Raw genomic sequence first — 15,334 nt, 5'->3', positions numbered from 1 at the left:
AGTGAAGTTGAGCCTGGGAAAAGGGGAAGAAAAGATGTTTTAGTGTTTGTCTTTTTGTTTCCCTCTACCCAAAGCACTAATTGAGTATTTATTTTTATTGGTAATAAATGAAGTTCCTTTTTCCCCAAGTAGAATCTACTTTGCCAGTGATGGTGGCTGGTAAGAGATCTCTCTGTCTTTTTCTCAACCCAGGACCTTTCTCATTCCTGCCTTCCTGCTTTGTCCTCCAAACACCCTGTCCCAACAGAGGGAATGTGAGCAAGCACACGAGTGAGAGTTTGGCTGCTAACCAGTGCTAGTCCACCACAAATGGCAGACACCTGCAGGATATTATTCTGTGCCACTGCCTGGTTGTGGACATAACACCTTTTCAGATAAAGTGTGCCAGGTTATTTTTCAACGTATGGTCCTGACAAATTTTATCTAAAAAGAATTATCATGTGCATGCCTAGAAATGGGAATTGACACAAAACAATACACTGAAGATCAATACAAAGCTTATTTGATTCTGACTCCGTTTTTTGTATAGAGGTGGAAACAATTCACACTAATTAAGACACTTACTGAAGAGATTTTTCCTGTTTCCTAAACCATTTTTAACCTTTGGTACATTCTGACATGGATGTCCTTGCCCCATATTTATCCCATGGGCACCAGTTCCTTCCCTGTTTACTAGCCTTGTCTCCATTATTCCCCTCTGTCAGAACAGCGAACCTCATACCAGCCTTCTGCACTGCTTAGCCCATTCCCTTGTGAATAGATCAGCTGTTGTTCACAAGTTCTATGAAGTATACTTTGAATACTGCTTTAGCAAAACCCTTATATAAGCACAAATGCTAAACAGTATTTCAGAAACATGCTTGTTTTGTGTGTTGCTTTTTTTTCCCCCTCCACATTTTATCCTAATAGAAATAATTGCTGTGTATTTATCTTAATTAATGGATCAAAAAAATCACCCCAGCAGGTTTTATCCAAGTTACAGTGCTGCCAAGAGGATCATTTCCAAATGCACAAGGTGTTCTGTTCTTCGATACTTAATTCTATAAATAGGAGGATTCTGTTCTTATAGATTCCATTTTCTTATCCCTGGCTCACAAACATGCTTAGCTATAATTGTGATCTCTTGCTTTACATCTTCTTGCTAAGAAATTAGGTCTTTGAGTATCTGAGAGAAAGGATGAGAGAGTTTTAAAGTGCTTGATACTTGCCAAATTCTAGGCATAAATTAAAATTTGTAATTCCAAAAGGACTCAAATCCCATTGGAAGAAAAAATAGCACAATTAACTTGTGTCAATATGTAGTCATGTAAATTCAAATAAAGACAGGAATAACAGTTTGAGGTATCATCTGAGGTATTCTTATTGGCTTCCTAGTAATTTTAGATTTATCTTGAAGCACAAAGCATCCTATATTCATAACATATAATGAGAGAAGCAGATTTTAGTAAACAATATCATTTATAGGTGATAACAACTTTAAAATCTGCTTTCTTGGAATATATGTCATATTTGTGCTTCTTGTTTGATAACTGTAACAGCAGCTAAATTACTCCACAAATTTATATGCAGGAACCGCAGTCACTAATTGGAAGTTGAAAGCATCAGACACTCCACTAGCCCCAACCTATTTCTGTCCTAAGTAATAGGATTATTGAAAACTCTGTCCTTATGTATTGTGTTCAAGGAGAAAAGCACGAAAAATTCAAAGGCTTAATTTAGGCATCATTAGAAATATATTGCAATTCTTGGACTATTCTATACAGAACAGCAAAATGGGCTACTGAGCAGGGAGTATCAAATGGAGTATAGAGGAAAAAAAAATAGACTAGACTTTACATTCATGTCACTGTATGGCACGTACTTTTCATTACTGCTTATATACATTTTGGTTCATAAAATTCAACAGTAAAAGGTGCATATAAAGCATATATAGCGTTTTAAATTCAGGTTACTAGAAGAGACTTCTTAATGGAAAGGTACTATAATAATATGAGCTATTTCCTTCATGGGTGTCCCTGAAATAAAATAGTTCATCAATCACTTCCAGCTACATTTGCAAGTTGAGCAAAAGTAATAGACTCTTAAAGGTCAACACAGTGGTTAGTATAAACATGCCTAGTTCACTTACTAACAAGATGCTTTAAGTTTCAGCAAACTAGAGAACTAATTTCTTTAAGTAAGAGATTCTGGGTGGTCATCTAGCCCACTGTTTTCATTCATAGACTTTTACAAAGGAGGCTGTTTGGTCCGTAGCTTTTGTAGTACTTGCTCCTAGCAAAAAGTAAGAAGGTTTCCTCCATTTTCATATGGAGGAGGAAGCATACTTCTGTACATCTGCAAAATTTCCTTCTGCTTGCTCTGAAGAATTTCAGACACAGTGAAAATCTATTTAACATGATCTGTGAAATTAGTCCATTTGAATGCTAAGGTCAAAGTCGAGTGACTTTAGTAAATATTTAATCTTCAGCCTTTTTTTCTGAGTAGCAATCAACTATTCAGCTCAACTGCAGATAGTCTCACTTATCTAAAGATTGCCTAACTTGTTTTTTTCTTCTTGCAGTTCATACCTATATCATGAAATATAACTGTTCTTATGAACAGTTAAACAGCTACTGAAATTGATCTAATTTTCTCTCAAAAGGAAACAGTTTTGCATTTTATGTCATCTTGTTTTCAGAATTTCTCTAAATCAAGATGAATATTTAAATATTTTTATTCTTTTGAAAAGCACACTGAGATATGAATGCTATAGAAATGCAAAACAACCTCAGTTCTCTGTTTATTTTCCCAGGGACTGACTTTCTGCTTCAGCAATTGTTAATCATGGCACCAAGTTAGCAGAGTTTTAATATCTTTTTATATTGAAGACACAGATTATTTAGTATGTATCTACATTTTCAATATTCATATTTACTCCATTTTCAGATTACCTTTCAATCATAAGGGTATATGAGCAAATATTCTCTATATGATTCAAGTAAGTTTTTTTCAATTGTGATTTGCATGTTTACTTCATAAAACATATATTTTTCATTTAGTCACTTGTATGTGATGCACAGAATATCATTGTTTTTTTGAACAAATTAATGGAGTAGGTTTATTGAAGCAAGTTAATGATTTTGTCTTGCAATTGTGGTGGTTTGTGCTGTTTCTTACTGTTATTTAATCCAGTTTGTTTTACTTTCTCTGACTCACTTTTTTTACTAGTGGTTTCCTACTATCCTTCCCTGACATACACTTGCAGTTTGGTTTAGTAAAATGTCAAGTCTTGTACAGAAATTATTGTCACATTATGAAATTTTTAGAGCTAACATCAGCTGATGTCGGCATATAATGTACTTATTTACTTGATTTGCATGTACTCTGACTAGTCACTGTTTACACAATCTTTTTTATTAAAATGTTAATAAATTCCATCTGTTGATATAAAAGAAGCAACTTTTCAGTGCACACCACAGCAAGAAAGCTGCCTAGTAAGGGGAACAGTGGTTGCAACCAGCCATCTACCATGGATTTTCCTGGGTGGCTGGTGACAGTTGAGGACCCATTCCCAGCCGAAAATTCAGCAAAAGAAACATTCAGAGCGGTTGGGTCCTGCCTGACTTCACAGCAGTTCATGGTCTGGCTTGGGGAGAAGAAGCAAGCTCAGAGTTGTCCTGCATGTGCCCACGGGCAAGGTGCAGATGTGCCAAACCATGAGAAAGGGTGGGATGCTTTGTGGCAAGTGTGCTGCTGACATGCACCAGCTCTGCAGGTAGGGATCTGAGGAAGAAAAACAATAGGCCTAGAAAATTTATGAGCTCAAATATTTGTTGTTGGTGGCCCTGACCCTTTGCCTGTGTGTCAGTAATGCACATGCACTTTCCTAAAACTGTATCCTTGATAGGTGAGGATGATGATAAATACTTCCCTGTGCCTTCATCCCAAGACTTCCACTGGCATAAGGACTGGATTCAATAAGGCAAGAGCACAGAGAACATGTGCACAGATCCATGGTTATCCTCCACCAATTAAATTTTCAGGGATGTAAATGCAGAAGACATGGCAGCATTTCTGTCCAGTGTTTTGAAATGCAGAGTTGAGAGAGGATGAAGGATGAAAGGGGCTCAGGGTGTGAGCGTGTTCATGGTACCAAATGCCTAGAACATTTTCCAGTGTTACAGATATTTTCCTTCTCTGCCTGCTGTCTTCCTACTCTTGTCGTCCTTCAGGGCTGGACTGTGCCATGCTGTGTGCACAAGATACCTCCATGTAAGGGGTGGCAGATGCATTCACAAGAAGTGTGTGAACAAACAAGTCGTCATGCAGAAATCATACATCACCACTGCCTGCATGTGTGAGCATCCCCAGGGAATACGTGCAGTTTTGGCCAACTTACTGGTTCGGTGCCCTTTGTGGCGATGGTAAATTTGCTAGGAGGAAATGTTGCATGAATCATGATGGCCTTGAGGATTTCCTCAAGAGACAGAAGGAACAGTGTTTGATAAGGTAGAGTAACCCTGTTTGCATGCTTGGCTTTCCACAGGGATCTTCCTAGAAAAAAAAAAAAAAAACATACGTTTTTTAAAAGATATTTCTGAAAATGGCAGAAGTGACAAAGGCACACAGTGTCCTGGGCAATGCTGTGGTTTGTTTTTGCTCTGTTTTGGTGGCTGAGTCATCCATTGAGAATTATATTTTGAGCTGAACTGTAGTGTGCATTTGTATCTTCAATGTCTATTGTAGACTGACTGCTTGTTACACCTCCCCTTTTTTAATATTGTTGCTTGAATATAAAATTGGGTTATTTCATCCTTTGGAGAACATGAGGAGTCAAAAAATATGGCATTAGATTTCTAATTTTGTTCAATATCTTTCCACCAAAGTATTTCTGTAAGCTTTACTGTCTTTGCAGAATCAAATCACAATATTATACACTCCTTGATATATATTTTTCAAGGAATATGCAAAATTTATTCTTGAAACTTGATATTTAAAATAACCTATTAATGCTATAAAGCATAATTTCTATTTCTGATTAATTTATAAAATGCAGTATGTACCGTTCAACTGATATCTTAGTCTTTAGCCAGCGTTTCCATCTGGATGATTTTAAACTGAAAGTTTTAATTAAGAAAGAACAATAACAACATTTAACAAAGTTTCAAACGTATGAGTTTTTTAGAAAAAAGGGAATATCAGTAAAATAAATTGCATGTATAGGTGGTAATTTGTAGGAACCAATTCCTGCTAGAATCATGACAAAACAGATGTGCTAGGATTGTTTTCAACGCAAGAAGGTCAACAAGATATTAAAATTAGCTGGGTTGTGGAAGTTAATTTAAATAGGATTCTGCATGAGTGAAATGACAGTACCTCAAAAGATCTTGTAATCACTATTAATAAATGTAAAGGTTACAGAATTCTTCCTGAACAAAATGTAAATTGGTTCTGTTTTAAGGATAAAGGATTTCTGAGGTAGTAAAGTCACTGAGATTCATTCCAATTTTTGTAATTACGAAAGCTTGCTTTACTTTCGTTGTTTAATCATAACCCAAGAGAAATATCATCTGGACAGGCTATAAGGCAGCCTCTTTTTGTGAGATAAATGAAACCATTTCCTCTTTCATGATCCACCTTCTTAAATGAAGACATTTGCTTACCTGTAACACCATGATAACTATGGATCAAAGATTTCAGACATATTCTGAAACCTTGGACTCTTCTGAGAGGACGGCTGACCTCAACCTTCAGAAAAAGAAAAAGCTTGACCATGCACTGGCTTCTCTTTCTTCCCTAGTGTTCATATGCCTGCTTCCTCCCTCTTACAGGGGATCCAGCATGTATATTCTTCTGAGTAAAGGTTCAAGATGCCACAGTACATGGTCAGATCTTACTGAAACAGCTTGAGGATACACATTACCCACAAGAAAATAGCATTGAGGAAAAACAAGCAACGTTCAGCTTTGCTAGCTCAGCTTCTGGCATTACCCATGGTCATTGTGTGTATCTTGCCCCACCAATGCAATTACTTCATAGTGTAATTATGTTACAGAGTGGTCTGTGCTGTCCTCCGGCACATTCACTAGCTGTATATTCATCAAGAAGCTGAATTTTCATGTCAAGTGTTTGAATCTGCTCCTGTCATGTGGTTTATTTCATGATAAATGTAAAGGTTGAATCTTGATTTAGCACCTTCTAGATGTAAACAAGTGCTTCTGTTGGCTTTTTGGACCTTTAAATCATATAGATAGCTGCTGAGATTATTAACACTATTATTTGGTGGGTGGTGATGCAATATCCTCCACCTTTTTAACAACACATCATTTTCTCCAAGTTGGAAATATTTATTCAAATAGCACAAATAAATAAAAACTAGAAAGATGAGTTATTAAAATATGAAAGATTATATCTATTTTCAGAAGATACAAAATGAACTTTTTTTTTTAATGGAACAAACAAGTAAGATAAACCAGGTAGAGGAGGATTTAATTAAAACTTAAAGTTGGATGGAAAATTGAATTTTTTATTAGCATGCAGTGAAGCTTAAAGGTCAAATGTTCCTCAGTTTGGTTACGAATGGAAACTATCTTGGTGGTACAGCAGGGTGGAGATGACCTGACTAATGCATCTGCCAATAATACGGTTCACAAAAATGGAGATGAATCAGCAGCTCTCTTTTTTCTGCATCATGCACTTCAAATTGAACACCTTTTTCACTTCGGCTTGTCAAATATTAGTGTCAAAGTTCTTGTAGCTTTTGGGAAATCTTTGTGTAGTAAAAGATATTGGACAGGTGAGAAAAACCCTGAAATGAGTTTTACTAAGACAAAGGGTATATACCATTGAGGAAACATTGTAAGTAAAGTATTCCTTTATTTTAGTTTTCCTTAGATAATTTTATGGAGGCCTGAGCAACTGGTGATAAATGAAGTAAACATAGTTCAAAGAAATTAAAGCCAAATCCATCAACATTTAGTGATATAAGTGGTCCCACTGATACCAGACATTAGTTGAGTGAGTAAGCACTTCCTGTTCCAGTACATAAGTACTCAGAGTGCTCATGCAATGGGCCTCATTGGGTGTAAAACAAACACAATTCTGTTGAAGACATTTTTCCCATTAAAGCTAAGTACAATAGATTATCATAAATGAAAAAAAAAAAAGATTTTGGAAGATAAGATGTTAGGATACTAACTGACAAATGCTTAAGATCTGTGTTTATTTGAAGACTTACTTTCTAAACACAAGCAATCTATAACTTCTGCTTTTTCCACATTTAGTGTCAAATCCTACTGTGTTTTTTTTCTAGATAATCCACATAGTCTTAATCAAGTCATATCTACTGTTCTCTTATTCTCACCCTTTTTCAAGGATGATTCTTCCCATAGGTTAATTGGCTATCTTAAAATGGGAGTAACCTCTCTTTGGAAGTGTCTATCCCTCCTATAGACAGCAACAGCAATCACATTTAAGTAGCTATTGGTTGCTGGGATGAACACCAGTGATACAGACAGGCATGTTTTCTACTTCTGTGAAATTAATATGTCAGTAATGGCCTCGCACTCCAGAAACCTGACTGTTTGGGGGAATTTGTAGAATTGTTATTATCGTTGAATTTTCCTTGAAGGACCTTGAAGATCCATGTTTTTATGGTTCCAGAGGCAGTGCTGGAATCCTGGGTGAACATGTACAATTAAGTTTTATTAATGTGCATAATTAAGTTTTATTAAGGCATGCTATGTGTGTGAGGATATATGACAACAAGTTCAGAAAACGTAAAATAATTCCACTGCTTTCTTATTGACTATCTGATTGATGGTTTGCTACAAAATTATTATTGTTGTAGCTTGTACAATAAGAGTGTAATATGTTCTCATCATTTTCAATTGGCACTTCTGTTAGAGCACAGAATTACAAAGCAAGCAGTTTCGTGCCTGCTTTTTTCAAAGTGGTCCTCTGGGGCCAAAACGCAAGAAAAGAAGAAAACAATTTGGTTAGAAAGGTCAAGATGAGAATATATGCAGTCCAAATCTTGGATTCAAGGCACTTTTACTTATGCGTGTACACATTTACATGCAGAAACATATCTTGACACTATTTGTCTTGCTTTTCCTCCGGGCATGAATTCCTCTTTGTTTTACAACACTGTTGAACATTACTCTAGCTGTTACCACATGCTTCCTGCACGGTTTCATTCATGGATTTAATGTCAAATTATTAATTTTTCAGAGTAAGGATTATATTTCTGTTATGTGTACTCCCTATGCTTGGTGCAGTGGGTCCTTGAATTTCGATTCATATTCCCAAACAATACTTGAAAGCAGAATGCTCTTAATGAATCTCTAAACTTCATTAAAAATGGAATTGTGTATAATGTCAAATCATTTAGCAATTTCTCTATGGATGAATGAAGCAGAATTCATGTACTTCTCAAAATATGCTAATGAATAACAAAAGATTCTGATAACTTGGAAATGACTAAGGGAGTACAAATGCTGAAATTATATACCCTTTACTCATCAGCATAAGAAATTTTAGAAGCTGTATGTCATTTCTGGTCTGACTGCTCTGTGATTACCTGAGCTATGTCCCAACCTGTTCCAGTTGTGAGCCCTGCAATGCCTTCAGCCTGGGAGCACTGCAGAACACCACTGGGCAGCTGCAAAGTGATATGAGTCTAGGGAATGTCTTCACAGGGAAGTGATAATAGATGAAAAGGCAGGGTACTGTGATTAAAATATTAGAATATATTTAAACCCTATGTGCCCTTCAAATTTTTAGCTTTGAGAAAAATGAACCCATGACCTGCAACAACTGTGAATTGCTAAGAACAAAGATGCCTCTGTATAATACAGTTTGTTTCCTTTGAGGAAGTAAGCACAACAGTAGACTTTTGTTAAGGAATATTTTCCTTGATTTACTTTTTAGTTATGCACTGCAAAAATTACATAGGAGCACAAGACACAAATAATACAATAACATAATAGTGATAATTGAGGTAAAAAGCAAAAAGCAAGACTCCTGTTTTACTGCACAGAACCAGGGCACTAAAGGTCTGTAAAACCTGAATATGTGTGTTAGAGACAAATTCTGAGATTAACAACATGCTGCTTTTAATAGAAATTAAGTTCTAACTATAATGCAGCATATACAGGAGACACTTTTGTCACTACCACAAGAAAAAATGTGTTTACTGACTGTTAAATTTTAATGCAAAGAGCTATGCTAAACCTAAGTAAAACTTATACTGAAATCACCTCCGTAAACGAAGTAATAAATGTGTAACTACATAAATTAAAATATTCATTTTCTCCCTCAACTGGTGAAGATGAGATAACAAGATGAGATAACATATTTTCCTTCATTGAAGGAAATAATAACCTGATATATCATTGAGCCAGTGCATAGAAAGTCTGTACACAGTTAAACAGAATTTTCACACACTTTATTCAAAGTGGCATGCTTCATTTTCACTTAAGGTTTGCACTACTACAGTTCACTGCAGAGATGTGTATTATGGGCAAGTGATTATTCCATCACACACTGACTCCATCATAAGTTCCAAAATGCCAAATTTTCTTTGATTATTTGAAGTGGGAGTGCAAAGACAAATTTTTGGTAAGCTGCTAAGGAAATACTTGAAAGAAAAGTTTCTGTACTAATTACATGGTTATTTAAGGATACCAACCAATGTATACTCATTTCTGACAATCTGATTGTTAATTATCTTAGCAATTTTCCACATGATATTGTACATAAAATAGTTCTTGCATTTACTAAAATAGAAATTACTCTTACATTTATCATAGTTGCATTTGTTTAAATTTGAACAGACTGCTACTCTACAATGGATTTGCCTTTTATTATATTTTCATGTACTCACTGTTCTTAATTCCTCATTTTCTCCTTTTTTTTTTTTTTTTTCTTTGCTTTTCTGAGAAAGACAAGATGTTAGGAAGTGCATTTCTGGGAGTACAGAGAATTGTTCATTCTGCTGCTGAAGATCAGGAATTCTGGAGTTTAGAAGTAGTCCATTTCTGAAGACAAGGCATGAGAGCCAGAGGTTATAATCTTTTTCCTTTCCTAATCGCCATCTTTTCCTTTTGCTCTGCTTCTCTTAATACTTACTTTCCTTCTGCTTCACAACACCTGTCTTCTTTCTATGAGTTGTCCATTCCACAAAACCCCACAACTAATCTTCAAAAGGCTTTCTTTACATTGCATTCAAATTTTTGGAACAGCTCTAGCAGCTACAGAATTCTTGCTCCAAATTACAGATGAAAAAGGCAAACTCATGGTCAAACCCACCAGAAGATATTGCAGATTGTAGAACTTCTTGCAAATTATTCAAATTTCTTAAGCCCATGATGTTGATTGGATGCTGACTGTATGCATCGATGACATTCAAATGCAGCACAGGATTTTCTCTGCCAAGTTCAAATGTTGAGCTGGTGAGCTAACCATACCTTGTCCACATCAAAGATGTAATGTAAATCCTTTTCAGCATGCAATGCCCACTCTATTTGTTGCTAGTTTTATGACCTCATTACATTAAAATAATCTTTGTCCTATTTTTAAGAGACAAGAAGGATAACATATAGACCTATAGAGTTATAACAGTCCATGCTGAATGGCTGCAGTGAATAGGTACAGCAAAAAGAAAATTCTTAATTTCCACAGCTAGAGAGACTCTGTGATTCTCACTGTGGCCTTGTGCTTCTTAATTAAAATAGTGAAGTGATATAATAACTCACCTGAATACATTCTTTCATCAGGCAATTCCAGAATCTTTTAGAAATTTTAGTTAAGGAAATTTTAAAATATGTGAAATGGTAGGTTTTGGTGAGGAGAGACAATGAGTAGAAATGCCACGTTAAAATATCATTTATACAGGATGTTTGTTAGATTTAAATGCACAATTTACAAAAAATATTTATGTTTTATGTCACACAATCATGTATTAAGGTTTATTTTCCTGTTAGTATGCATACAGTAATATAATATTAAGATGATTTTTTTTTTTAAATCTGCTTTATTTCTGAATAAATTTAAAAGTGGATGAGAACTGAAATACAGATTTCTTCAGATATCCACCACTAAGCAAAACCATGATTTTCTGCAGCTGACTACACTGCTGGGAGCCATAGCAGGAAGTAGGTAGATTAGATAAGAGATAATTTGGTTGTAAGATTGTCCCACACCTGCAAATCGGCATTATCTAGTGCTTACTGGATGATTTATGAGATAAGAAATTATGCCCCCCAGATGGTTACATGCTTGTGTAGAAGATCAGGCAGGGAAGTATTCCAGTGTCCTTACATTTCTAGATTAAGACAGAGGTTAGTTCAAGGATAGTTACTGTGGTGCTCAGAGCAGTTATGGTCCCCTGTCTGATACCTTATCTCTTACATCACTGAATTCTTGTTATCCTCTAAAGTCCTGCTACCTGCCATTACTGATTTGTACTGAAACAAAACACACTTCCAAATAATATTGCTTAAGCAATCTGCAGCCTTCTCTTTAATTACAGTTTTATATATTTCTTAAATTAAAACATCTCAGGCTTCCACAACTTCCTTAAGCATGAAGCCTATACCTCAGCCCATAGGAAAAGAGCCCTCAGAAACATTTTTCATGCAGTTTTCATTTCTCAGTGGCTCAGGTTGAAAGAACAAAACAAAAGGCTAGGTTTAACTTAACTGTGATGTTATGTAGAGCCGTCATTTCCCAGTACTTTATGAGCATATAAGAGTGTCTAAGAGGGAAAATATTCGGTGAAAGAACAAGAACACAGGGCTAGGTAAAGACACTTTAGCACTGAAAGCAAAATTGGCAGTGCCTGGAAAGAAAGGCCTCTTTTCTCTGTGGAAGCAGTCCTGGATAGAATGGATGGAAATGCTTCCCAAAACAGTGTGCAACAGTTACGGGCAATCCCTGTCTCCTTCCAGACGTTAACATGAGACTGGGGGAGGGAATTAAATGGACCTCCTGTTCAGCTTGCCACCAGCGTGAACCAGCTTCTCAGTCTTCAATAATGTGTGCTAGCAGCCTGCCTGCTCTGTGTACATCAGCATTGTGGTACCTCTATACATTCAGCTGCCGCACCCTTCCTAAGGGACTTTTACAAAGCTCAGTTCATCTCAAAATGAATATTGATAAATGACTGCAGGAAATGGTGAACTGCCACAATCAAGCATCTACATGTATCTTTTCCTGATGTCTGTGATGTGTAATAGTGTAGCCTTTTCTTTAAATATTAGGCCACTGAGTAGATGGATTTTTATTTTTTTTTCTGTTGAAGTTATTTTTGTAGTGAGCTCCCATACAAGTAGCTTTGCTACTAACAGTGTTGCTCGGTGCAGTGGAATGAAAATGGTAGCAAAGGGGAATATTTTTCACAGCATACTCCAAGACAGCCTATTCTGACATGGCAGTGAGAGCAGGTAATGATTTGAGAGTGAAGCTGTCTCAGACTTCAGGCTTTGAAGTATATGATAAAATACCTTCTTTGGGTCTTATCGCTGTCTATTCATCTCTCTGAGCTATGTGGGTATTTTGAGATACTGTGAATTCAGTTTATTCTTCTGCTGTGAGTTATGTTAAATGTATTTTGCAAGTTTACTGTGATAGTATATTTATATATAGGCTATAGGTTTCATTTTGACCATAATATACTAAGATATTTGTTGTACATGTTTCCTTGAAAAGCACCAGGGAACCCTGATCATGGAACTAACTAACATGAACATGGAACTAACAAAACTAAATCTTCTGACTAATTCTTCTTTTTCCTGGGAGAAGGTATGGGACTGAATGTTTCTTGTCTTTGATCATACAGATTCCATATTCGTAATTCAATGAGTTTCTCTCATTGTCCCAGTGACTACTGCTCAAATGCAAAATTAAGAGAAAAAAAACAAAAGGAAAACAACAACAACAACAAACCAACAAACAACAAAACAAGATTACTTTTGTGGTCACATTTATAGTCTGGTAATTGTTTCATAAAGTTGATTTACACAATTTAACGCTACTAATGAAATTTTATTTTAACTGTGCTTTGAAGCTCTGGTCATTGTAATGCAAAGCTTGTATTTCGTGCATATGTTATGATCGATGAAAATTATGATGACTTTTTCATCCTACAAAGAAAAATATTTCCACATCATTTTCCAGTCAAATTAGTAAAAATCACTAAAGTGTTAATACAAATAAGATCTTCTTTTAAAGATTATACTGTAATAGTCATGTATCTGTAGCATTTACTAATCTGAAAGGTATGTGACAGTGGCTCATACTCACATACACACATGTACTGAAAGGTAAATTTTGGCCCTCATCATCCTTCCTATCAAACTCCCCCATTACCTGCCACCACTCCTACACTCTGCTCAGCAACAAAAACTCCCTTCCTGTTTCCCCATTTCCACATCTCTTGTATCAGATCTGATCACAAATTCTGTGTGGTCAACAGCATTTATAATTTCAGCAGTTCAAGATCTCCCACTCCTCTCTCAGCTTTTCCACCTTTCCTGCCTCTGCACCACTTTCTTCCTGTTGTCCCAAGTGGACACAATACAGCTTCAAGCAGCAACCTCTTCACCCTCGACCTAGTTTGCCAGACAAGCAAACAACAGAAAGAGAGTGGAAAACAGCCTTTACTTCTCCCAGCGCAAAAGCAAAATGTCAAGCTACCTTGGACTTGTAGACACCTTGTTTTCTTCTCCACAGCACACTATCAAAAATTATATCTGTTTTCATCCCTGTTATTTTGGGCATTTTTTTATCAACTGAGGTAAGTAAGTAGAGGAGGGAGCCAGCTAGATGGGAAAAGATCTCTTGTGCCAGCAGGGACCTGTGCCTGCAGTGCCAGCCAGGACGGCTGCCCAGGCAAGAGTGAGTATGTTCAGAAATTCTGAGTGAGTTCTGACTTCTTTTTTACTTGCTCAGTTCTTTCTAGAATCCCAGAACGTTTTACATTATGAAAAGTCAGCTAAGTAGCATAAGCATTAAATCATAGATCAAATTTGTCAGGTTCAGTTCCATTTAGATGAGTAAGTGAGCATCAGATGTGGATCACAATATATAATAAATGATATAAGGAAAGTAAACACTTTAAATCTCCACAATTCATTCAAAAGAAGAAAGGATTCATTAATGGTGGTGAGTAACTTTTTAATAAAATGTATTAATAGAACATGAAAAAAGTTTCTGTGGTTGTCATGGTATTTAATATAAAATACATGGTAAGATAAATGGGTGACTTTTCATTAATATAATAGATCTCACTCTGTAATACCAGATATTTAGACTCGAAAGTCATGTAGTACACACTGCAAATTGTCTGGATACAGGGCTTTACTACTGGAATTATCATTAGCCTGTCTGCAAGTCCATCTGTAGAATGATTCCTTGTCTGAGAATGAAGAGATCCTGTTGTGGCAGCAAAGAAAATTCATAAATATTAGTAAGGAGAATGACAGTCATAATATGGAAATCTCTAAAAAAAAAACAGATGCTAGTCCTTAAGAAAAGTCTTAAAATGTAAAATGCATAACAGCTCAAAAAGAAGAAAAAAAAAAAAAAAAAGAAAAACCCACATAACTATGAGACAAATATTTGCTTTGGCAGGAAATGCATCAGGCCTTTCCTACAAGTCCAGTGGAAATTTGTTCCTGACTCACCTGGAATACACTCAGTTATCTTTACAACAAGGAGCAAAGAAGCCCATCAGTATCTGGGAAGCTATTCCTATTTGTTACTTTTCCATTCTTTCACTTCGTACTGCTAAGAATTGTGCCCAGGTCTCTTGCTTTAAGGAGAGGGAATGTTTATCTCCTCACTAAATCCTTTTGCCTGTTTTGTTTGCCTCTTCATTGCAATTGTAAATATTCTTTTCCGTTACCTTAATTACATATCGCTCATAAAGCGTAGTATTATAGCCACACAATGCTCTGCAAGGTGATTTCATCATGGCACAAGGTAGGTATTCATGAGTCTTGTTAAATGTGAGCAGACACCAAGATCTCATAGGAATGGCGAGGATCTCAGATTGCCAGTAGCCACAGGGCTCTTATTCTTTGTTGTGTGCCAAAGAATAGATGTATATCTGAACTGGTTTGGTTAGAAGAGATGCAACGGCTAAAATTTGGCCAAAGCTAACTTCCTTATGTAATTTTGGGGTGAGTAAACAATGAAAAGTTAAATATTTCCATCTATATGGCCAATGCATCATTAGAGCTCTAAACAAATACGATTATAAAAGACCAGTTGGTTAAACGGGAAAAGATCAGAATCACTAGGTAATGTAGATCAAAATAAAGAACCTGGAAGGAAGTCTAGTACTCGATCT

Source organism: Columba livia, chromosome 3, assembly GCF_036013475.1.
Source record: "Columba livia isolate bColLiv1 breed racing homer chromosome 3, bColLiv1.pat.W.v2, whole genome shotgun sequence".
NCBI classification, from domain to species: Eukaryota; Metazoa; Chordata; class Aves; order Columbiformes; family Columbidae; genus Columba; species Columba livia.
Note: the sequence above shows the minus strand (reverse complement) of the source record.